A 24,855-nucleotide genomic window follows, 5' to 3' on the forward strand; every position below is an offset into this window, starting at 1 on the left:
CTGCAGGGAAGATTAAGACCAAGCGAGCTGTGACAGAAAGGAGTCCAGGGAGCAAGAAACTCCTGTGGGGAAACTCGGATGGAGTTTGAACGTAAATGTTTGGGGGATCTAGAGCAGTGGTGGGCAACCTGCGGCCTGCATGTGGCCCGTCAGGGTACTCTGCTGGTGGGCCATGAGACAGTGTTTACATTGACAGTCTGCAGGCACAGCCACCTGCAGTTCCCAGTGTCCACGGTTCACCGTTCCTGGCCAGTGGGAGCTGCGGGAAGCGGCATAGTTTGGCCGCCACTGGAGGCTGGTTCCAGAAGTCTGAGTTCCAGCTAGGAGGAGCTGGTAGGATGGTCTGTGAGAACAGACTGGGGCAGTATAAGAGCTCTGGCTGTGAGAGAAAACAACAGAAATAAGTATGGGCTGTTGTGTGGTGATGGACTAACAGCCACTCACCTTCCCTATGTATGAAAGTGGAGTACAATAACGATACATTAATGGCTGAACTGAGCATGATACTGTGAGATTTTTCTCAGAGGGAAATACACACTTTTTGCTAAATGATTGTTGTTGTTCTAATAGTTGTTTTTAGGGTCTGGTTCATAATGACCTGGTCTACACTTACAATTTAGGTTGACATAGCTACGTCAGTCAGGGGTGTGAAAAATCCACACCCTAAATGATGTGTCTGTGCCAGCCTAACCTCCCGTGTAGACGCAACTAGGTCAATGGAAGAATGTTTCCACTGATATAGTTACTGTTGCTCGGAGGGGGTGGGGAGTGATATCTCTACGTCGATAGAAAAATCCCTTCCATCAGTGTAGGCTGTATCTACCTTATGGGTTATGCTGGCATAACTACAGTGCCGTATATATGCTGATATAATAGCCATAGTGTAGATACTCTCCGTATGTTGAGAACTTCTTCAAAGAGAGATTATCTCATAGATCAGCAAGAATGAACTGGCTGCAGAAATAGTTAGCAATTTAAAAATGCCCTCTGATATTTTGCTGATTAAGAAATGATTCTAGGATGACTAAAAAAAATTCCTTCTAGAATTTTTGTACAATGCCTGGAGCATTGTGGCATATATAACTCTTTTATCCACTGCCCCTTCAACATTATATTTACCCCATAGATCACATTCTCTGTGAGAGAGCCTTTAATTTAATTGCTTGCATTTTACTTACCTTTTTAATTTTTAAGAGATTAACTCCTACATGACATAATTTAATTTAACTCTGATATCAAATTGGGGACATAGTTAAAAAAATAAGAAAGAGGGAGAGACTATTGAAAGAAGCAGTGATGTAGTAAAAGAAGGGAAGGTTGAGAGAGTTGGTGTTATCTCCCTAATCTATTGTCTTGGTTCCTATACTCTGTTCATCACTAGGCTATCTGAAGGCTTGTGTACGCAGGGACACAGAGGAAAGTTATGATGAACTAACTAAAGGCGTGAAGTGAAAGCGCACTCTCTCCTTCCTTCTACCTGTGCTCAGTATGGGGTTTGTACATTCTGCTCTCACATCTACAGTGTGACATGTTTCAGTGGTAGCCGTGTTAGTCTGTATCAGCAAAAAAAAAACGAGGAGTCCTTGTGGCACCTTAGAGACTAACAAATTTATTTGGGCATAAGCTTTCGTGGGCTAGAACCCACTTCATCAGATGCATGAAGTAAAAGATACAGAAGCAGATATAAATACATGAAAGGATGTAGGTTGCTTTACCAAGCGTTAGGTTAGTCTAATGAGATAAATCAATTAACAGCAGGATACAACCGCATTTGCTCCGATCCCTCTGACAGAGACAAAAACCTACAGAATCTCTATCAAGCGCTTTTAAAATGGCGTGAAGTGAAGAAACAGATTGACAGAGCCAGAAGGGTACCGAGAAGTCACCTACTACAAGGCAGGCCCAACAAAGAAAGTAACAGAATGCCACTAACCGTCACCTACAGCCCCCAACTAAAACCTCTCCAGCACATGATCAAGGATCTACAACCTGTCCTGAAGGACGATCCCTCACTCTCACAGATGTTGGGAGACAGGCCAGTCCTCGCTTACAGACAGCTCCCCAACCTGCAGTAAATACTCACCAGCAACTACACACCACACAACAAAAACACCAACCCAGGGACCAAACCCTGCTACAAACCCTTGTGCCAACTCTGTCCACATATCTATTCAAGGGACACCATCACAGGACCGAACCACATCAGCCACACCATCCGGGGCTCATTCATCTGCACATCTATCAATGTGACATGTGCCAGCATTGCCCCTCTTCCATGTACATTGGCCAAACCGGACAATTTCTACGCAAAAAAATAAATGGACACAAATCTGACATCAGGAATCATAACATTCAAAAACCAGTAGGAGAACACTTCAATCTCTCTGGTCACTCAATAACAGACCTCAAAGTGGCAATTCTTTAGCAAAAAAACTTCAGAAACAGACTCCAACGTGAAGCTGCAGAACTGGAATTAATTTGCAAACTAGATACCATCAGATTAGGCCTGAATAAAGACTGGGAGTGGTAGGGTCATTACAAAACTTAAACTTAATTTACCCAATACTAATTTCTCCCTACTGTTACTCACACCTTCTTGTCAACTGTCTGTAATGGGCCACTCTCTTACCACTTCAAAAGTTATTTCTTCTCCCTTGGTATCCTGCTGTTAATCGATTTATCTTGTTAAACTGTCCTAACACTTAGTAAAGCAACCCACATTCTTTCATGTATTTATACCTGCTCCTGTATCTTTTACTTCATACATCTGATGAAGTAGGTTCTAGCCCATGAAAGCTTATGCCCAAATAAATTTGTTAGTCTCTAAGGTGCCACAAGGACTCCTCGTTTTTTTTCACGTCTGCAGTGTTTGTTCTCAGCTTGGATAGCATACTCTCTGTGTGTTTGTGGAACTATCAATCATGTCGATGGGAGATCCACACAAGAAGAAAGAGCAGAATGTCTCGAGGTGAGATCTGCTGTGTGGAACTAGGAGCAGAAGTTTGCTTTTTCTAATTAAGGGCTCGATACTGTTCCCACTGAAAACTTTCAGTGACTTTTTTGGGTAAGGATCACGCCCTAGGGTCCACTCCTACATGGGCCCTTGCTCTGAGTCCCACGGAAGTCAGAATAGAGGCCTACAATGTATATGTTAAAAATGAATTTTAAAACCAGCTTAAGAAATACTAGTTTCAATGTCTCTCCCTATTAATGGTGCTGGTTTCTCTCATCTGGGAACATAGCTGAGCCCTAAAACACTGGTGTGTATTAACTTCCTTTGATGTTAATTGGAATTTTTCCCATATCATGACTGCAAGGTCAAGTCCAGTTCAGTGAGTTATCACTTTACTATAACTTTCCAACAGGAAATCCAGTCTGGTGATATAGTTTGAGACACAGAAAATACAAATCAGTATTTGAATACGTAACAGGAAAAGAGCAAGTCTTGCAAGATAACTTATATTATTTAGGGAAATTAAGAGGTTAAATTTAAGAGTAGTTCAACATTTCTTGTGTCTCCAACTATGTCATCAGACTGTCATGATGACAATTTCCCCTAAAATGGTCAATGCACTAAGTTTAAGAAACCCTTTTGTAAATTTTAGTTTTTTCAGGACCAATTCTGCTCTTGTTCTTAAGTGTGAATCTGTAGTAACTCCACAGACATCTCCGGGATTATTCCAGTTTTACCCTTGCTTTATTAAAGAGAAGAATTTGAACCTTGTTCCTGTTTGTAATTAGGTGGATTAGACTAATCCAAAGAAGTTTCTCTTTCAATGCTCCAGGAAAGCTTAGAATATACATTGCACTTTTCAGAATGTTGTGTATTTCACCCTTTACCCTCTCCCTCTTTTGCCACAGTAGAAATCATTGGCAAACTATTCCTCAGAAGTCTTCTCCCTTTTTATTTCTACGAAGCAGTGGCAGTTGTGTTGGCTTTACTTGTTCATTTTTGTCTTTGCTCTGGATCTGCTGAAATAGAATAACATGTCAAAAATATCATGAACTAGGCTTAATTGAGATTTGAAATTGAATTCAATTGCCTGAGGGGGCTCAAAGTTGGATAAAGAAAACCTACTGTATAGCGAAAGCACAGAACGTGTTAGCAGAGAAATTAAAAATAGAAGAGAGGAGAAATTGGGGTGAACTAATTAAAGGCAAATAACTGATCTAACTTTTACAGCATACATTTACTATAACTCATAATTTTTACTAACTCAATTTTGCTGTATTCTCATCTTGTATAATTGGTGCCCTTTCTACATATATAAGATGATACCTTGTATTGTCAATAAATTTGTTAATATAAAAAATGTACAGCATTTCCTCAGCACTAGGAAACTCCAAATGCTTTGACTACTCAGACACTCTCATTGGCTTACAAACTCATACAGATTCAGGGATTATTTTTATAATTTGTTTACAGTTGTGCCTCAAATGTCCAAGGCACAGCAGAGACATATAGGATTACACTGTTCTTGCCTCAGGAGCCTGCTACCTAAAGTTTCTAGCATGATGGGATCCTAATTATTAGTGTCTTTAGGTGCTACTAACATGCAAATAATAATCCTTGCCTCATTCTTTAATGGATTTATTTTGGTTTTGTATGGATGTAAATGAGAGGAGAATTTGGTCCTCATTATCCAAAGGAAGCAGGATGGTCTCTAGTGTAATAAAAAGATGGAAAGGTTTCAGCTGGAGCTGTTTGAAATTTTTGAATGAAAAATATTCCCTGTAGAAAAGGAGATTTCATTAACATTGACTTTTTCAGTAGGAAAATGTCAATTGCATTGAACCAGTCTGATTCTCTGACTGGAAAATTCAAAATGAAAAGAATTCATTCAGTAATGATCAATAGTTTGCTGTCAAACTGAAAGGCTGTATCTAGCGGTGTTCTGCAGGGGCCTGTCTTGGTTCAGGTACCAGTCAATATTTTTATTAATGACTTGGATAATGGAACAGAGAGTGTGCTTATAAAATCTGCAGATGACACCAAGATAGGAGGGGTTGGTTAGACGTTGGAGGATAGGATTAGAATTCAAAATGACCTTGCCAAATTGGAGAATTGGCTGAAATCAAAAAGATGAAATTCAGTAAAGAGAAGAGCAAAGTACTATAGTTAGGAAGGAAAAATGAAAAGGGCAACTACAAAATGGGGAATAGCTGGCTAGGCAGTAGACTGCTGAAGTGGATCTGGAAGCTATCCCTCTATTACCTCAAGATCTACTTCAGCACAAATTGAATGAGTCATCAATGTGATGCAGTTGCTGAAAAGGCTAATATCTTTCTGGAAAGTATTGACAGGAGTGTTGTATGTAAGAAAAGGAGGCAACTGTCCTGTTCTACTCAACACTGATTAGGCCTGTGACAAGTCGGGGCACCACACTTTAAGAAAGATATGGACAAATTGGAGAGAGTCCAGAGGACAACAACAAAAATGATAGACGGTTTAGAAAACCTGACCTGCAAGGAAAGCTTTTAAAAAAGCTGGGCATTTTTATTCTTTGGATAAGATGACTGAGGGGGTACCTGATAAATTTCAAATATTTTAAGGACGGTTACAAAGAGGACAGTGATCAGTTGTCCTTTATGTCCTCTGATGGTAGGAGAAGAAGTAATGGGCTTAATCTGCAGCAAGGGAGATTTAGGTTAGATATTAGGAAAAAATTGCTAACTATAAGGATAGGTAAGCACTGGAACAAGCTTCCAGGGAGGTTGTGGAATGCCTGTCATAGAGACTTAAAGAACAGGTGATTTCAGACAAACACCTGTCATGGATGTTCTAGGTTTACTTGGTCCTGCTCAAGCACAGGACTATATGACTTCTCAAGGTTCCTTCCAGCCCTATGACTTTTTGAACTGACACGTCAAGATAAAACTACTTTTTTTTTTCATTTTGATTGAACATGTCATTTTGTTTCCATTTGGGGGGGATGTGGAGGGAATCTCCTTTCAGTTTTTGAATTTGGAAATTTTTTCCTCCTGTCTTTTAATTCCATCCCCTCCTCCTCTTCCTGCAGAAGAAGGAGGAAAATGTTTGAGTGTATGTGAAACTCTAGGAGGAAAAAACTTTTCGTATTTGAACTGCTTTTTCAGCATATTTTCATTTGAAAATGTCACTTCTAATTGAAACAAAGTGAGAAATTTTATTTCAAAATTCATGGATAATGCCAAAGGGATCGTCTGATCTGATGTCTTGCATAACATGGGCCATAGGACTAACTGAATTGATTCCTGTTTGAGCTAGAGCAATTCTTTTAGGAATCTTGATTTTAAAATTTCCAATGATAGCAAACCCACTGCAACCCTTATCAAGTTCTTCTAGTCGTTAATTACCTTCACTGTTTAAAAAAAGCAATTATACTTTATTTAGAATAACAGGATGTAATGACAGGTCAGTTGTACCTGAGCTAACTCAGGACCTGGAACAGGGAAGCTGCAGCAGCCCACATTTAATGTGGGTGAGCGCCGTAAGTCGTAACCCTAGGTTCTTGGTGCTTTTGTACAGTTCACGCTGGTGCTTGCATGCCACCACTTTACTGCTCCAGAACCTGAGCTAGCTAGATTAAAGTTCGCTCAGGTATGTCTACTCAAGCTGCAATCACACCCTGTGATTGCATTATAGACATATAGGCATAGTTTGACTTCTATATGTGGGGCGGGGGGGCAGGACCCAGTGGGGCTCAGGCCAGCTCTGCATGGTGGGGTCTGGGGAGGGAGTGCCACCTCCACTCCTGATTTGCCTCAGCAGCCCACCTAGCCTGTCTGGGTTGAGGGGGAGGGGCACAACCAACAATTATAACTCAAGGGGTGTGGGGGGGAAGTCAGCTCAAAAAGTTTGAAAACTGATCAGGGTGCAGGCAGAGGGTAGCTAGGGACTGTGTGTCGGGAGAGGCTCCCACTGAGGTCATTGCTCCCCGAGGGCTCTGCCAGCCCTGGAGCTGGGTCTCCCCACCTGAGTGGCTCTTACCAGCTGTGCAAGTAGTCAAAGGAGATAAGGAGCTGAGAAGTATCCACAGCCCTGGGCACCAGCATCAGGAGGAGGAGCTGGGAGAACACCGAGGCTGCCTGCTCCACAGCACCAGCCAGAGCAGCAGACGCCCCGTGCTGCCCGGCTCAGGTTTCTGGTCTCTGACCTGCACAGAGGGCAGGGCCGAGGGTAGGGGGAAAGGAGCAGGTGTCGGGTTTGGAGTCACCCCTGGAGCTGCCGTGCTCTGGTTATGGCACTGCAGTTTGGGGGGAGGAGGGGACAGTGCCCCTCCCGTCCCCACCCGATGTCTCTCAAAACTCTCCCCATGATTATAGACATCCTAGCTTCAACTTCCAGCCTTTGGATCTTGTTATATCTTTCTCTGTTAGGTTGAGGAGCTCTCTATTATCAAATATTTGTTCCCCATGCTTATTGACGCTGATAAAATTGCTCCTTAACCTTCCCTTTGATAAGCTGATAGTGAAAGGCTAAAGGAGCTCAGTCTATAAGACATGTTTTCCAATTCTTTAACCATCCTTCCAATCCTTTAATCCAATCCTTCTTGTAGCTCTTCTCTGAAGCTTCTCCAGCTGTTAAATATCCTTCTTGAAGGGTGGACACCAAAACTAGACACAGTGTTCCAGTAGCTGTTGCACCAGTGCCAATTACAGAGGTAATATAACCTCCTATTCCTACTCGAGATTCCCCTTTTTATACATCCAATGATCACATTAGCCTTTTTGGCCAAGGCTTCGCACTGGGATCACAAGCTCAACTGATTATCCACCATGGTACCCCAAATCTTTTTTCAGATTCTTCCCAGAATAAGGTCCCCAATCCTGTAAATATGTTCCTAGTTATATTACTTGGCATTTAGCTATATTAAAACACACAGGGTTTGCTCATGCCCAGCTTACCAAACAATCTTGTTTGCTCTGTATCAGTGATCTGTTCTCTATTATCTAACATGTCCCCCAAACTGTGTCATCTGTAAACTTTATTGATTTTATATTCTCTTCCAGGTCACTGATAAAAATTTTAGGGATTGTAGGCCAAACAACTGATCCCTCAGGACCCCAGGAACACACCCGCTGAGTGATGATTTTCCGTTTACAATGACATTTTGAGATCTATCAGTTAGCCAGCCTTTAAACCATTTAATGTGTGCTGTGTTTATTTTGTATCGTTCTAGTTTCTTGATCAAAATGTTTGGTACCAAGTGAAATGCCATACAGAAGTGTAAGTATATTACATCAATGCTATTACCTTTATCAGTGAAACTTGTAATCTCATCAAAGAAGTTAGTTTGATAAGATCTATTTTTCATAAACCCAAATTGATTGGTATTAATTATATTACCATCCTTTAATTCTTTTTTAATTGAGTTCCATATAATCTGCTCCATTATTTTGCCTGGGATCGATGTCAGGCTGACAGGCCTATAATTACCTGGGTCACCCATTTAACCTTTTAATATATTGGCACAACATTAGCTTTCTTCCAGTCTTCTGGAACTTCTCCAGTGTTCCAAGACTTATTGAAAATCAACATTAATGATCCAGAGAGGTCTTGGGCCTGCTTCCTTAAAACTCTTAGACACAAGTTATCCTGACCTGCTGATTTTAAAATATCTAATTTTAGTAGCTGCTGTTTAATATCCTCCTGAGTTATTGTTGGAATAAAAAGTATTTCATCTTGATCCATGATATGATTACATCACCTGGCTTGTCTCAAATACAGAACAGAAATATGTATTGAACACTTCTGCCTTTTTGGCATTATTATTGACAATTCTACTGTTTCCATGTAATATTGGACCAATATCTTTGTTAGAATTCTTTTTGTGTCTAATATATTCACAGAGCCCTTCTAAGTATTCTTAACTCTGCTGGCTGTAGATTTCTGCTTGTCCTATCTGCTTGTGGATGAAAACTACTATTGGAAACTCACAATTTTCCACAGAGAAAAATCTTGATTTTGTGACCAGCTGTAGTGTCACCTAGCAAGTTAACCACAGTAGTGTGTGCACAAACGATCTTCAAATATGTGCTTCTGTAGTTCGTATTTACAGTTTTTGCAGCTCTTCATGCTTACAAAATAGTACTAGCACCATTTACCCACTTATCTGCTTCTCATACAAATGCCTCCGTGCCTTCTTCAAACGCCTTCTTCTTCACCTCCGTGCTGATCTTCAAACATGTGCTTCTGTAGTTAGTATTTACAGTTTACAAAATGGTGAGTATTTACATTTACAAAATGGTACTAGTACCATTTGCCCACTTGTCTGCTTCTCATACAAATGCCAATGCCTCCGTGACTTCTTCCTTGCTGCCTCTTACACATGGAACATCTTTCCTAAATAGATCAGTGATGTCATTACCTTCTCAAATCTCCCCTCAGGAGCCTGCAGTGTGGGCAGCCCCTAGGCACAGAGGCGGAGGGGGTCTCAGTGTGCTGCTCCGGCTCCCTGCTGCCCAATCAGAACTGCGGGTGCGGGGCTAGCAAGTGCTGGCAGAGGGCAGAGAGCCCTCCGCCCTCTCTCTCCTCCCCCCCCGACCCGACCCGACTGTAGGAGCCAGAGGGACCTGCTGGCTCTTAGGGTCTCTGTGCGCTGCTGGCGCCTGCAAGCCCCGCTCCGCGGCTCCAGCAGCTCCCATTGGTGCTTTTCCCAGCCAATGGGAGCCACGGAGCTTGCATTTGTGGCAGGTGCAGCACGTGGAGAGTCTGGAGACACTCACCCCTCCCCCAGCCCCTCGCTGCTCTGACCCTAGGAGCCAGAAACCTCCCAGCGGGGCTGGTGAGTGCGGCCAGGGAAGGGGGCACGGCGTGATGGAGTGAGTGTCTGGGAGGTCTGTGGTGGCGTGCTCGGCTGTGAGGGTGTGGAGGGCATTGGGCAGTGCGGGGGAGGTTTTGGTCCAGGAGTGGTCCGCTTTTGATTGTGCAGCAATAGTTAAGTGTGACTTCAGTTTTGGAATTCATCAGGTCAAATCCCTATGTTCAAAATACAAAGACTTTCTTGCTGAAGAGATTGTTATAGTCAGTTAGTACAATGACTTCAAGTTTGCAGTAGCCGAAAGAATCAAAAGCCAATTGGTTTTAAGTTTCCTGGATATGGTGACATTTGCTCACCAGAACGAACAGTTTCAGGATCTTGCAAAGGTGATGGATATTGGAGGAACATTCCGAACATCAAGTGCAGACTGTGAGTGTGGCTTTAGCTTAATGAACTCTCTAAAAAACAAACTATGGAATTGTTTACAAGTAGATCATTTGGACATGCTGATGTGTATTAAGAGTTACCAGCTGGCTGGAGGACTGGTAGATCTGGACAGAGTTTATATTGAATGGACAAATGAAAAAGATCGCAGGGAAAAACAATAAGGTTAGTTTAGCAGTCTTTGACATTTCGACCAATAGGGAAATTAAAATTCACTTGTAATTACATATCTTATTCTTGGCTGATAATCGTTTATTGATATTTTTTAGGAAAACTTTAAATTTAAAACACAAACTCTTGTTTTTCTTTTTTTACTTATGATGTGTCAATCTGAAAACCCATATAAATTGACACACATTGCAAATTAAAAATTTTAAATGTATAAGCATTTTACCCTCTTGGGCGCATTTGCCTCATGGCGCACAAATTTGAACTCTGCTTCAAAAATTTGCACAGAAGAAATTTTTTGCGCACACGGCCTGTCAAAAATTAGAGGGAACATTGCTCAGGACCCACTTCTTCGAGTATCCCTAAAAATCTCCCCAATTAATTCTTGCAGGTTCCATTTATTTATAATTATAAAACTCAATTTGTAAATTTTAGCATCTTGGTTTTAGTGATGAATTGGAAATATTAATAGATACTGCCTGTTGGTTCTGTTGTTTGTCTTCTTTCATATTACTTCATGAGGCATTGTATGGTGAGGTTAGAACTGGAAATGATACTTTAATTTTCTTTCATGCTATCAGAGGTACAACAGAAGATACAAAAGTATTTTCTAATGTGCAACCTATCTGCAGGGATGAGATGAAATCCTGGCCCTACTGAAGTCAATAGTAAAATTCCTATTGATTTCCGGGGGCCAACATTTCACTCAACGAATTTACAAAAGATGAGACTGTCAAACAGAGACAGTTGTAAACCATTTGACCTTTCAGGGCATAAAAATGCCTATTAGAATTTGAGTGTCTTTGCTTGGTGGAGATTTTACTTATGTACTGATTTGGGAGGTTGTCTTATGGATATAGATGCAGTAACCATTTCGATAGATGACCAAAGCTGGGGTTCCAAAATCAATCTTATAATGAGATTCCACTATAGATGTGCATGCGGGCATGTACAAGCCTACATACACCTGGGGGGCGGGGTGTGTATATGCAGCTGTTTGGGGGTATTTCCTGTTTTGAAACTTCTTTTCTTTCTATGCAAAAAAACCCCCAAACAAACAAGAAAAAAACCACAAACAAACAAACAAACAAAAACCCTCTCCATATAATCTGGAAGACTCAACAGATAAGTTTGGGAACCTGAAGCAGTAATAATAAATAGATTCTGTATTGATTCTTACTAGTTCTCTTTCAAAGTTAATACGATTAAGTGCCAATCTAAAAATCTGGTAATACAGAACCAATATAATTGTTTCCTGATAAAATTATAATAAATACTATCTAACAATGAATTCCAATGGCAAAAAAGGGAATAGCCATTTATTTTAATCAGACATACACAGATGCACTCACTTTGCATAATTAGACAAGAAAATGAGGGCTTCCTGATGAAAATGCATCAAATTGCTAATATTTACAGCCATAAATCCTTGATGCTTTGGATTTTACTTCATCAATTCAGTTGCAGTGAACAAAAGTTTACTGTCTAAAGGAAATTTTGGAAAAAAGCCTTCATTGCTCTTTAGTGCCATTTCTCTGCACCATAATGATTTGTTTTAATTGTGACATCTCTCTGCAAACAGTGTTTCTAAGCTTTTCGGTATGTGAACAATTGGAGAATTCTCTTAATTTACAATTTGGAATGGAACCTTTTAGCACAAACAGAACTTTGGCAGATTTAACACATCCGTAACAGCTGTTATAATTTGCTGTAATTTTTTATGCTACATCATAAAGAAAAGGCCATAACTCCCATCTCTGGCTTATTCCTTACAGCTTTTCCTGCTGTGGACTGCCAATTATTAAGAGTAAGTAATGAAAGAGTGTACCCTTTGGAGCAGCCAATTCTCAGAACCATTAGTTTTCTTTTATACTCCAGTCTAATTCCAGGAATGTGCTAGATGAGAAATAAGACATATCATGTCATTTCAGGGTAATATCATGTAATTTTAGGGTAATAAAGAATTCATTTCTGGAGAGAGAAGTGATCTGATATGAAAAAGTTCAATTTCATTCTCTCCAGAGAGCCTTACCTATTCAGATGTGACCTTGTATAATTAAATATATTTCAAATATCAAGAGAAATGGCAGCAGAGAAGACAATAGAATTCTCTATTTTATGTTGAAATGAAATTATATGAAGCAGTCAGTGTAATATAAGGTAAAGTAGATGGCTACCATTCATTGTTTTCACTGGAATTCTTTCTATTTGGTTCTGTGCATTATGGTGTTATAAGGAAGCAATTATATTCTGTGCTGTATTACCAGATTTTTAGACTGGCATTTAATTCTGAAAGAGAACTAGCAAGAATCAATACAAAACTTAATTTGCCATTATTACTTTAATTTAAAAATATATATACCTAAATAATAAAGAGGAAATGGGATGTGCTTTCTATGCAAAAAGCTACAAATTCAACACAGAAAATGCCTAAAACAGCTGAGCAAATGCAGGTAGTTAGAAGATAAAATTAAGCTTCTTCAAGAAAGACAGGTTTAATAATGAAGAAATCTCTAGAAGGCTCTAAAGCCTTCCTCACTAAAGCAAAAATAAAATTATTTTAAACAAACCCATATGCAATTATTTCATCAAAATCCTATTTTTCACTGAAGCTGACTTATCCTAAGTGACACGTTTGTTTGTTTTTTCAGTTATAAAGGTACGCAAAAAATAATAATCTCTCATTCTGTGTTTGATCTCCGTAGTCTTAATTTAACTTCTTTAGTTACAGTAGATACAGCATTGTATTCATTTAAATACTATTTAAGATGTACGATGGGGTGGGCATAGATAAGTTTTTATAAGTGACAGAAGATAGTGTTGATAATGCTTCTAATTATAGTAAATACACTGAAGGGCAAATAGCCTGTTCAAAAGCCGGTGAAGTAATGGAGAGTCTTTCCACTGACTTCAATCAATTTTGGATCAGGCTGATAAAGGGTAAAGAAAATGTACTACTTAAGTCACAGAATAGAGGATTGGAGTTAATTAGCTCATTCACCTGTATTTGCACTTTTCAGGGTGGTTTCACACAATCTTTTGATTTCAAGTCCATCACAAAGTTCGTAGAAGGTAAACACTTTTTAAACACTTTGTTTTCAGATAGATACATTTTCTTTTTGTCTGGCATTACAGTTTTAGCACAAAACACCATCATAATGCCAAATACCATTTTAAAAATATGCTCTCCCTATGCATGTCAAGGTTCCTTCTCCACTCTGAACTCTAGGGTACAGATGTGGGGACCCGCATGAAAGACCCCCTAAGCTTATTCTTATCAGCTTAGGTTAAAAACTTCCCCAAGGTACAAACTTTTACCTTTTGTCATTGAACCTTTATGCTGCCACCACCAAAGCGTCTAACAAAAATAGCAGGGGAAGTGCCCACTAGGAAACGTCTCACCCCCCCCCCAAAAAAAAGTATCCCCCCAAGCACTACACTCCCTTTCCTGGGGAAGGCTTGATAAAAATCCTCACCAATTTGCATAGGTGAACACAGACCCAAACCCTTGAATCTTAAGAACAATGAAAAAGCAATCAGGTTCTTTTCTTTAATTAAAGAAAAAGTAAAAGAAAAACCTCTGTAAAATCAGGATGGTAAATACCTTACAGGGTAATCAGATTCAAAACATAGAGAATCCCTCTAGGCAAAACCTTAAGTTACAAAAAGACACAAAAACAGGAATATACATTCCATTCAGCACAACTTATTTTACCAGCCATTTAAACAAAACAGAATCTAACGCATATCTAACTAGATTGCTTACTAATTCTTTACAGGAGTTCCGACCTGCATTCCTGCCCTGGTCCCGGCAAAAGCATCACACAGACAGAAAGGACCCTTTGTTTCCCCCCCCCCCCCCACCCCAGCTTTGAAAGTATCTTGTCTCCTCATTGGTCATTTTGGTCAGGTGCCAGCGAGGTTATCTTAGCTTCTTAACCCTTTACAGGTGAAAGGGTTTTTTCCTCTGGCCAGGAGGGATTTAGAGGTGTTTACCCTTCTCTTTATATTTATGACAAATGCCAAATACCATTTTAAAAATATGCTCTCCCTATGTAATGGGACTAACCCTCATAATTTAATGGATTTATTCTTCAATCATTCTTTCCGAATGGTGCCATTTTTAAAATAATACTGTAACTTAATGAGGTACACAGTTATGCTTGGTCAAAGGATGGAGCCAGCCGGAACAATGTGGTTTAGGTTTCCATTTATTTAGGCCAGTCAGCGGATAATAGTGAGTAAAATTTCTCTGGCAGTCTGAGATTTCTACTTACGTTAATAATATAACGAGCATTCATAAACTTCTCTTTAGCCATCATATTTCTAAGACTCATGTTCTACTCTAGTACTGTAAAAAATAAAAAAGATATGTTAAAATCTGTAACACAAATTATATTATTCTTTCCATTCTTCGCTCCACCATGACTAGAAGTGTGTTCATTTAAATGTTCAGTGGTTATATGGTGGTGGTAACGTCTCATGCACAATACCAATAAACAACTTTTTCGAAAGATGTTGTACATTTGGGCATGGACACCGTCAAACATAGGCTTTCTCTAAGCTGCAATGTTCCTGTGGAATGCAGCCATCTTGGAGCGTCATGAAGGATGAGACAATCAAAATTCCATCAAGTCAAATGGTCTGGGAGAAGTTCCTAGTTCTCTGTGTTTAGCAAAGAAAGAGATAAGTACACTATAATTTTAGTGATTTTTGTCTGTGAAGTAAGCTTGAGGGGATCACTGTGTGAGGTCACACTTGGATCAGGAAAAAAGTGTAGATATTCTGGGTTGATTAACTGCTTTAGCACCACCATTCTGTCATTTGGCTGATGCAGTTGCGTCCAAGAGGAATACTTTTTAGCTTTATGGTTGTTTCTGTGTAGGCCATGAGTTATTTGTTGGTTTTGGTTGAGTGAATCTTGCACCATAAGAGTTCCAGCCTATCTACCTACTTCATTTTGTGTAGTTATTTGGCTTCACCGGTCACACCGATTCTCCAATGTAAGGGAAGAAGTCTGAAGCAGAATGTAATTTGTAGAGTAATCTTTAGATTAATGTTATCTTCCCAATTTAGAATTCATATAGTATAGAGTTCTGGAGATTGTGCTTTGTTGAGTCTCTAAATCGCCTTCAGTGTAGACCATTGCTGTACTGTTGTAACTTGCTGCCAGAGGTGAAAGTAAGCCGGTCCGGTCCGGTAAGGCATACCGGTAAGAGCCAGTACGCTGTGCTGGACTGGACCGGCTTCCCCAGGCTGGCGATTTAAAGGGCCCGGGGCTCCCTGCAGCGGCCGGAGCCCTGGGCCCTTTAAATTGCCTCCCAAGACCCGCTGCCGGAGCCTCGGGGTAGCGACAGCAGGGCTCCAGCGGTGATTTAAAGGGCCAGGGGCTCCAGCCGTTGCGGGGAGCCACGGGCCCTTTAAAGCACCGCCGAGCCCTGTTGCCGGAGCCCTGCGGCAGGGCTCTGGCAGTGATTTAAAGGGCCTGGAGCTCCACTGCGGTAGCCTTTAAATTGCCCCTGAGCCCAGGGGTTCCCAGCTGGCAGCCACAGCCAGAGCCCCAGGGCCTTTAAATCTTAATTTAAAGGGACCGGATATTTAAAGGCCCTGCCTCTTCCAGTTGAGGCCACGCCCCCTGCTCAGGACTCCGGAGTACCAGTAACTCCTTTAAATTACTTTCACCCCTGGTTGCTGCTCATCTTAACACTCTGGTTCCTAAAAGTATGACTTGTTCCTAAGTCTAAGTATAGGACAAGGGATAAACATTTATTAATTAAAGTTGGCATTCATATATTATTTCTCATGCTGTTCAGATATTCACTTTATTCTGTAAACTGTATGTTTACATTTCACTTGATTCTAAAATGATATAATTAATTTACTAGTTAGTATTATTTAAAGTGCAAATTGTTGCTAAGAATATGTAAATAAATTATGCAAATTGACTTTCAGCACAACATGAAAAGAATTCCAGTTTAAGCTTCCGTTCGCTGAATACAATTTCAATCAGTGTCTGCTCTGCAAATGAATTCATTTGTAAGACCAAGCGAGACATCTAACTTGCAGGCAAATGTGAGGGTCTCTGGAATTTCAGCAGTGTTTCCTGCAGCAGCAGCAGTGCTCATACGTTCTTGTGAGTATCTGTGAGAGTTTGGAACTGAGTTCTTGGCTATCGTACAGATGTCGGTATGGCTTCCAGATACATTTTTCATTCTTTCCACAGAAGAGATAGAGAATACAGTGCCAGCCTTATACAAAGAAGAGTATTTTAAACTCAGGACACTGAATTCACTTTTCAATGAAAGTATAATCAGGTGCCTGAAACCAGACTCACAAGAAGTATGACAACACTTGTCATATGGTTGCACATTGACTTTTGTGGTGGTGTCACAAAATCAAATTTTGACAACAAGAGAATATGACGGTCTGTGTGGCTGTTGTGTGGTGTTTTTCCCCCACTTTATAACAGTGTGAATATTTCAATGAATAGTATTTAGTAACCTTTAGCACAGAGGTGGGCAAACTATGGCCTGCAGGCCACATCCGGCCCAGCCCCTGGCCCGGGACGCTCGCCCTGGGCCCCTCTCCCGCTGTTCCCCCTTCCCCACAGCCTCAGCTCACTGCACCGTCGGTGCAATGCTCTGGGCGGTGCGGCAGGGCTATGAGCTCCTGGGGCAGGGAGCAGGGCGGGTTGGATAGAGGGCAGGGGAGTTTGGAGGGGTGATGGGGGGGTGGATAGGGGTCGGGGCAGTCAGAGGGCGGGGAACAGGGGGGTTGAATGGGAGCAGGGGTCCCGGGGGGGCAGTCAGGAAGGATGGGGGGAGTTGGATGGGGTGGCAGGGGGCAGTCAGGGGCGGGGACAGGGAGAAGGGGCAGGGGTCCCAGGGGGGCCGTCAGGGAACAGGGGGGGTTGGATGGGGCAGGAGTCCGGGGGGGGCTGTCAGGGGGCAAGAAGTGGAGGGGGGCAGATAGGGGGTGGGAACTGGGCCACGCCCCCCTCCCCTAACCAGCCCTCCATACAATTTTCGAAACCCAATGCAGCCCTCAGGCCAAAAAGTTTGCCCGCCCCTGCTTTAGCACAACTGTTTCACTAACTGGCCTCTCCTAACTTCTCACCTGTTCCGGGAACGTGAGCCTAATTCTGCTCCTAGTTATGCTGGAGAAAATCTGAAGTAGTTGTTATGACTATAGAGCATTTACACTGGTGTAAGTCAGGGCAGAATATGGTGGTGTATTTGCAGGGATGCATGTATATATGAAGCGGGAGGGCAGGAAACAGCCAGCATTTCTCTGAAAGAATTTTAAATGTTACTTCAGAAATAGTTATAAAAGTTTTTTGCAAACTACCTTCAGATTGTTCATTTGCGGCTGGCATCTTTCCTTTTTATCTGGCATCTGTTTGTAAAGGACTCAGGATAATATTAATTTCCACGGTGCAGTGATCTGAGGTTAAAGCTGCTGCAGGTGGTTGGCTTAACTGAAGGCTTGCCTGCTTTGGGAAGTTAGTGCACACAGATCCAGGATGTGAATTTACAGCACACTAGCTCCACACTAACTTCCACTGTGGACACACTTACTGTGCACTAAAAGGTGGCTTAGCTTAATACACTTCCAAAGTGCATTAAGCTAGTGCACACTGAGGCACTCTTAGGGCTTGTCTACACTACAAAATTAAATCGACTTTATCTAATTTGACCTCGATCCTCTCAATTAATTAAGTCGATTATGCATGACCACACAATGCTCATTGTCTCAATGGTGTGCATCCTCACTAGCACTCTCGATGGAGTGCATCCTCCAAAGTAGTGCATCGTGGGTAGCTATCCCAAAGGGCAACTTGCTGCAGTGTGTTTTGGGAAGTTTGTGCAATGCCTCATGGGACCAAAACATTGTCACAGGGGAGAATGGGAACATTGCATCGGCATCCCATGATGCACTGAGCTCAATGGCAAACAACCCAGTAGTTTACGTGCCTTAAAACTGCCACGTGTATTCCATAACCCCAGAAGCATGGAGCCTGCTCAGTTGTGCACTCCTGCTGTGAGCATCTCAAACACCTCACGCCTTCTCCTGCAGTATTTCCAGAGCCGAAGTAGGGTCCGCTGCGTGGAACATAGTGGTGTCCTGCAAGCAGCCCTGCTGCAAGCCATTGAAAAAAACAATTCACAGTTTCTGCTGGCAATCACAGAGCAGCTGCACTCTGTTGAGTGTCGTTTCTGTCCCATGAAACAAGCACTGACTGGTGGGACCGCATCATTTTGCAGGTATGGGATGACTAGCAGTGGGTGCAGAACTTTCAAGTGCAGAAGGCCATCTTCCAGGAACTTTATGCAGAGCTTTCTCCTGCCCTGCAGTTCAGCAACACAAAAATGAGAGCTGCTCTGACAGTGGAGAAGTGAGTGGCAATCGCTATTTGGAAGCTTGGAATGCCAGACAGTTACCGGTCAGTAGGAAATTAATTTGGAGTAGGTAAATCAACCATGGGAGCTGCTGTGCTCCAAGTGTGCAGGGCCATTAATTGACTTCTGCTACGAAGGGTAGCGAGTCTGGGAAATGTGCAGGACATGGTGGATGGTTTTGCTGTGATGGGGTTTCCTAATTGCGGTGGGGCAATAGATGGCACGCATATCCCCGTCTTGGCACCAGACCACCTTGCCAAAGAGTACTTAAACTGAAAGGGATACTTTTCAATGGTGTTGCAAGTGCTGGTGGATCATGGGGCATTTCACCAACGTCAATGTAGGATGGTCGGGAAAGGTTCATGATGCACACATCTTTAGGAACTCGGGTCTGTTCAAAAAACTGTAAACCAGGACTCTATTTCCAGACCACGAACATTGATGACCCTGTAGCTTTGGGGGAAGGAATGGGAGAGGCTGGACCATGATTGCTGCTTGTTTATTAGAGAAATAAAGTTTTGTTGGGGAGTGGTGTCTATTTGCAGTTGTCTAGATTTGTGGCTGGAGGTGTGTGGAAGCTGCCAGATTTCCCTTTCATTCCAATTGTATTTTTAACTTTTGGTAGAACCCTGGCACCTAGAATTCTGGGTAGCACTTTATTTTTTTTATCAGATCCATTATACATCTAAACACAATGTAATGTGTTTATATATAGATAGATATAGAATTTAACTACATATGTGAATGTGCAAATACTAGCCCAAAGAAGACACAAAGCATATATAATTTGCACCAGGCTGGATGTTATGTAAAGACGGCCCCCAAACCTGGTGGATCCCACGGGATTTGTGGGAGGAGGTTATTTCTATTGAGGTTCTGCCGGGATTCTGGCCACTTATTGCTCCCCTTTGCCCACCTGTCTGGCTGTGCAACTCCAATGGATCTGCAGTTTTGGGTTTTCCTGCAAATCCCTATTCAGCTTTAAACAGCTGCTGTGTTCCACCCCAGAGGTGGCAGCAACTCAGCAGTGCTGCATTTACAGAGGTATGCTGCAATTAAAAAGTTGCTAGATGCAAAAAGCAAAGTAATTATTAAAAGCAATTCTTATTTGCACTTACAGAAGAGTCAGAGGTCAGGAATCCCATTGTGCCAGGTGCTGTGTGCACATGTGATGAAGAGACAGGGGGCTGAGGCACATGACTCATGACAGAAATTCTCAACCCTTTTCTTTCTGAGGCCCCACAAGCTATAAAAACTCCACGGCCCCCTTGTGCCACAAAAAATACCTGATTTTCTGCATATAAAAGCCAGGGCCGATGTTAGGGGGTAGCAAGCAGGGCAATTGTCTGGGGCCTTAAACCACTGGGGGCCCTGCAAAGATACATTGCTCAGGCTTTGGCTTTAGCCCCAGGTGGCAGGGCTCAAGGCCCCGGACTTCAGACCTAGGCAGTGGGGCTTTTACTTTCTGCCCTGTGCCCCAGTGAGTCCAATGCTGGCCCTGCTTGCAGCCCCCCAGGGAGCCCCAGACCCCTGGTTGAGAACCACTGACTTATGAGGAGAGGCTGAGGGAACTGAGCTTATTTAGTCAGAAGAGAAGAGTGAGGGGAGATTTGATAGCAGCCTGCAACTACCTAAAGGGGGATTCCAAAGAGGATGGAGCTAGGCTGTTCTCAGTGGTGGCAGATGACACAACAAGGAGCAAGGGTCTCAAGTTGCAGTGGGGGAGGTCTCGGCTGGATATTAGGAAAAACTATTTCACTAGGAGGGTGATGAAGCACTGGAATGGGTTACCTAGGGAGGTGGTGGAATCTTCTTCCTTAAGAGGTTTTCAAGGCCCGGCTTGACAAGGCCCTGGCTGGGATGATTTAGTTGGGGATTGGTCCTGCTCTGTGCAGGGGGTTGGACTGGATGACCTCCTGAGGTCCCATCCAACCCTGATATTCTATGATTCTATGACGTTGAGATGCCTATAGTTATCCTGGGGAACCCAGCCTACCCCTTGCTCTCATGGCTCATGAAGCCATACACAGGCCATCTGGACAGCAGTAAGGAATGGTTCAACTATAGGCTCAGCAAGTGCAAAATGGTGGTTGAACGTGCCTTTTGTCATTTAAAAGGGTGCTTGAGAAATTTACTAACAAGGTTGGACCTTAGTGAAGAGAACATCCCTATGGTTCTAGCTGCTTGCTGTGTGCTCCATAATATCTGTAAAAAAGGGGAAAATTTTTCTGCATGGGTGAGCATGTGAGACAGACCGCATGGCAACCATTTCTGAGCAGCCAGACACCAGGGCAATAAGAAGAGCACAGCAAGGGGCGCTGCCTATCTGCGAGGCTTTGAGAAGCCATTTCAGTAATGAGTCACAGTAATGTGAGCTGCTTGTCTCCATTGTGCTTTCCCAAACCTTCACCTGGATTGTATCACTGTCCCTGTAAAGGCAACCCTCCGCCCAAGCCCACTGCTTCTACTCCATAAAGAACATTTATTTCTCAAATCCATTTTCTGTATTTAACAAACATAAGTAAAAAGGGAGAACAGAAAAAAAAGGTAACCTTGCGGGAAAGGGGTTGTAAAGTTGGAATGGGAGAAACATTTTCAGCTGTGTAACATAATACCGCATTCCAGGCCATCAAAGGTCTGTTCTTTGTACCCTACCCCTGAGTTAAGGGAAAGGGATAATTGACTTTTCTCCCATGCCTCAGGGAATGCTTGTGGGAGGGTGATTCTGTGTCAGGCCATGCTGGCTGGCTGTCCACCAGGGTCTGCAGAAGGACCGTACCCTCCTGCTTCTGTTCCTGCAATTCAACCAGATGCCTCAACATGTCTGCTTGGTCCCTCATTCCAAAGCATCTCATCCTGCCCCGCATGCTCTTGCTCGTTGGAAGCTTTCCTGCTCTCCATGTCCACGTCTAACTTCTCGGACAGTGAAATCCTCCATGCTCTCAGTACTGTGTCAGCTGTCCCAGGGGCGTTCATTATCTCAGCGAACATGTCGTCCCGCGTTCTCTTTCTCCTCCTTTTAATCAGCGAAAGTCTGCTTTCAGGTGTTGATGACATGCCAAAGGACACATTTCCAGCCGTCAGTCATGGGAAAAAATAAAGGAGCCATTGTATATGAATAAAATGTTTCCATAGCAAAGCTGTTTGTATTAAAAAAAAAAAACCAACAACAACAAAACCCACCACCCTTATTACACTAGGTGCAAGCCATTACATAATCAGAATCTGTAACCGTTCACTGTGCCATTTTGCTGCTCCAGCCCTGGTGAGTAGGCCCCCCTGGGTCATGGGGGACCTACTTTTAATGAAGTTTATGGCAGGCTCATGTCAGGAGCAGAAGTAGCTAATCAAACAGTGTCCCTTCCCCATAGCACCATGGGAAGTTGTTTATGAACAGGGCTGGGGCGAACATTTTCACTCCCAAATTGTGGAATCTCTCATGTGAGGTCCCAGTTCCCTATCAGCCACTTTAAACTACTTGCCAACCCATGCTGAGCACAGTAAAGGCACATTAGTGGCTGCATGGTTTGGTGATCCGGAATGTGGGGGAGTGGGGTAGGTTTACATGCCCTTTGTTTTTTTTGTAAGAGTACTTTTAATGAGAACTTCCCCTGTTTCCCCTAGGTGACCCTATGTGATATCAGTCTCCTGAGGGCAACAGAGGCAGAAAGGAAGGAAATGCTGCAAATGTCTGGGTATAGACCTGGTCCTTATCCTGCTATGCTGTGTACTGCAATAATGCCAGCAGAATTAATTCAGGAGTTGCATGGGAAAGTGTCCTACCATGGTGGAAGAAATAAGACTGCCCTGCCCAGAAACCTTCTGCAAAGGATTGCAGAGTATCTCTATGAAGGTTTCCTAGAGATAGCCATGGAGGATTCCCAGGCTATCCCAGTCCACATAAACAGTCTTTTCTGAGGGCCAACCTCTGCGTAGCTGGAGCAGTCTCTTGTAAGCAGAGAACCACAGCACCTAGCTTTTCCTTCACAGTAAATATGCAATACCAGTGAATGTGTTTGCCTGCTAAAGTTTAACTGGACTTTGATTGTAACTGTATACTCACCAGAGGTGCCTTCCCTGGCATTATGGTCAGCTACCATGATGTCCTGCGACCCACAGGGCTCCAGGGTTAAAAATATTTCCTGGCTCTTGGGGAGAATGGATCCACCACTCACCAGTCTCCCATTCTCCTCCTCCTCTTCCTCATCTACCATATCGTCCTCCTTGTTGTCCCTAGACTCTCACACCTGTGAGCTGTCCACATTGCTTGTGGGGGTGCTGGTAGGGTCATGCCCGAGAATCTCATGCAGCTCATTGTAGAACCGGCATGTGGGGGGTTCAGCATGAGAACGACTGTTGACCTCCCTTGCCTTCTGGTATGCTTGGCGAAGTTCTTTTATTTTCACATGGCACTGCTGTGTGTCCCTCGCGTAGCCTTCTCCCCCATTCCATGAGTGATCATTGCATAGATGTCAATGTTTTTTCTACTGGATCGGAGCTCTGCCTGCACAGACTCTTCTCCCCACACAGCGATGAGATCCACCACCTCCTGTGCAGACCAGGCTGGAGAGCATTTGGGGCATGTAGTCTCCATGATCAGCATTGCTCAAGCTGTCATGCTCCCAATGCTGATCAAACAAGAAATGGAAATCAAAAATTCCTGGGACTTTAGCAGGGGAGGGGCTGATTCCTGTGTACCTGGCTACAGTGCAGCAGAGTTGAGAATGAACTCCCAGAACAAGCACAGATGAGCATTGTGGGACACCACCTGGAGGCCAATTAAGTTGAATTACACAACGCTTCATCTGCACTACCTCACAGTCGACCTATGAAACTCGAATTAAGTGCAACGCCTCTTGCAGAGGTGGATTATAGAAGTCGACATTAGAGGTGATTTAGGTTGGCATAAAGGACCCGTAGACACATATATTAACAGGTCAACTTAAGGCGGCTTCCTTTGACCTAACTTTTTAGTGTAGACCAGGCCTTAGTGTGCTGTAGGTGTGTCTACATGGGGAATTAGTGCAGAGTAGCTAATGCACTTCAGCTACTCTATGCTTTTGCTCTACGTAGACAAGACCTGAGTGTTGATTATTTGCTCTTTAGTTTTGCTGCATTAAACAAAAATAGCTATTTATCTCCTTCAAAGTATTCTATCCAGTTTCCTTCTCTTACCCCCTTATCATACTACTTTTTAAAAACAATTCAATTATCTATTTCATGATATCTTTTTAAGTGGTGGCCCATGAATGGAAAGCATCTGACCACACTCTACAGAATATATGTCAAAGGCTAATCCAACCAGATGCTACATCTGCTGTACTGTTTTGTACTGCAGATCCTAATACCTGATTGGGAGCAGTTGTCAGAGAAACTGTTTTTGTTTTTGTTTTATTTTAGATAATCCTTGAGTGATTCTGTGATTCTCTGACATTCTGGCAGCCCTTTTTGTGACCTTATCTCTCACAAAATAATAATTCATTGCTTTAGTAACTAAATAGAGAATAAGGTTGGGTGATTCCAGAATGACATAATTTAGCACAAGTACACTAGAGAGCTGTAAAATACTCACTTAGCTTATGGTCTCTAAAATTAACAAGCTTTTTATCATCATGAGGGGTTTTTTTTAGTCACTGGTAAATATAATTAATGCAAAACTAGTTAAAAATAATGCTAACAACATCCATGATCTGATTAGACATAAGTTTTTGCTTGTATCACCAAGACAGGATTTGATGTCTCATCTGTGCTTTGTGAGGCTACAACTAACTCCAGCTGGCTAATTGATAGTTCAGATCATAAGCATAAAAGCCGCCTAGGGAGGGTGGCTGGCATAGGCGCCAACTCCGTGGGCGCTCCGGGGCTGGAGCACCCCTGGGGAAAAATTAGTGGGTGCTCTGCACCCACCAGCAGCCAAGCTCCCCTCACCCCCTGCCCCACCTCGTCATCCTCCTCCTCTGAGCCCTCCGTGTCCCCACTCCACCGCCTACCTCCCAGTGTTTCCCACCCAGCCGCCGCCAAACAGCTGTTTGGCAGCATTAGCGTATTCCGGGAGGGAATGGAAGGAGCGGGAACGTGGCATGCTCAGAGGAGGTGTGGCC

The 24,855-nt window shown here is 42.8% G+C and overlaps 1 protein-coding gene across 4 annotated transcripts in view; it reads left to right on the forward strand.

Moving 5' to 3' along the window:
* Positions 1-24,855, forward strand: part of GALNTL6 (polypeptide N-acetylgalactosaminyltransferase like 6) — a 901,649-nt gene that overhangs the window by 588,295 nt on the left and 288,499 nt on the right. The window lies entirely within an intron of this gene.

Source organism: Chelonia mydas, chromosome 4 (assembly GCF_015237465.2).
Source record: "Chelonia mydas isolate rCheMyd1 chromosome 4, rCheMyd1.pri.v2, whole genome shotgun sequence".
Lineage (NCBI taxonomy): Eukaryota > Metazoa > Chordata > Testudines > Cheloniidae > Chelonia > Chelonia mydas.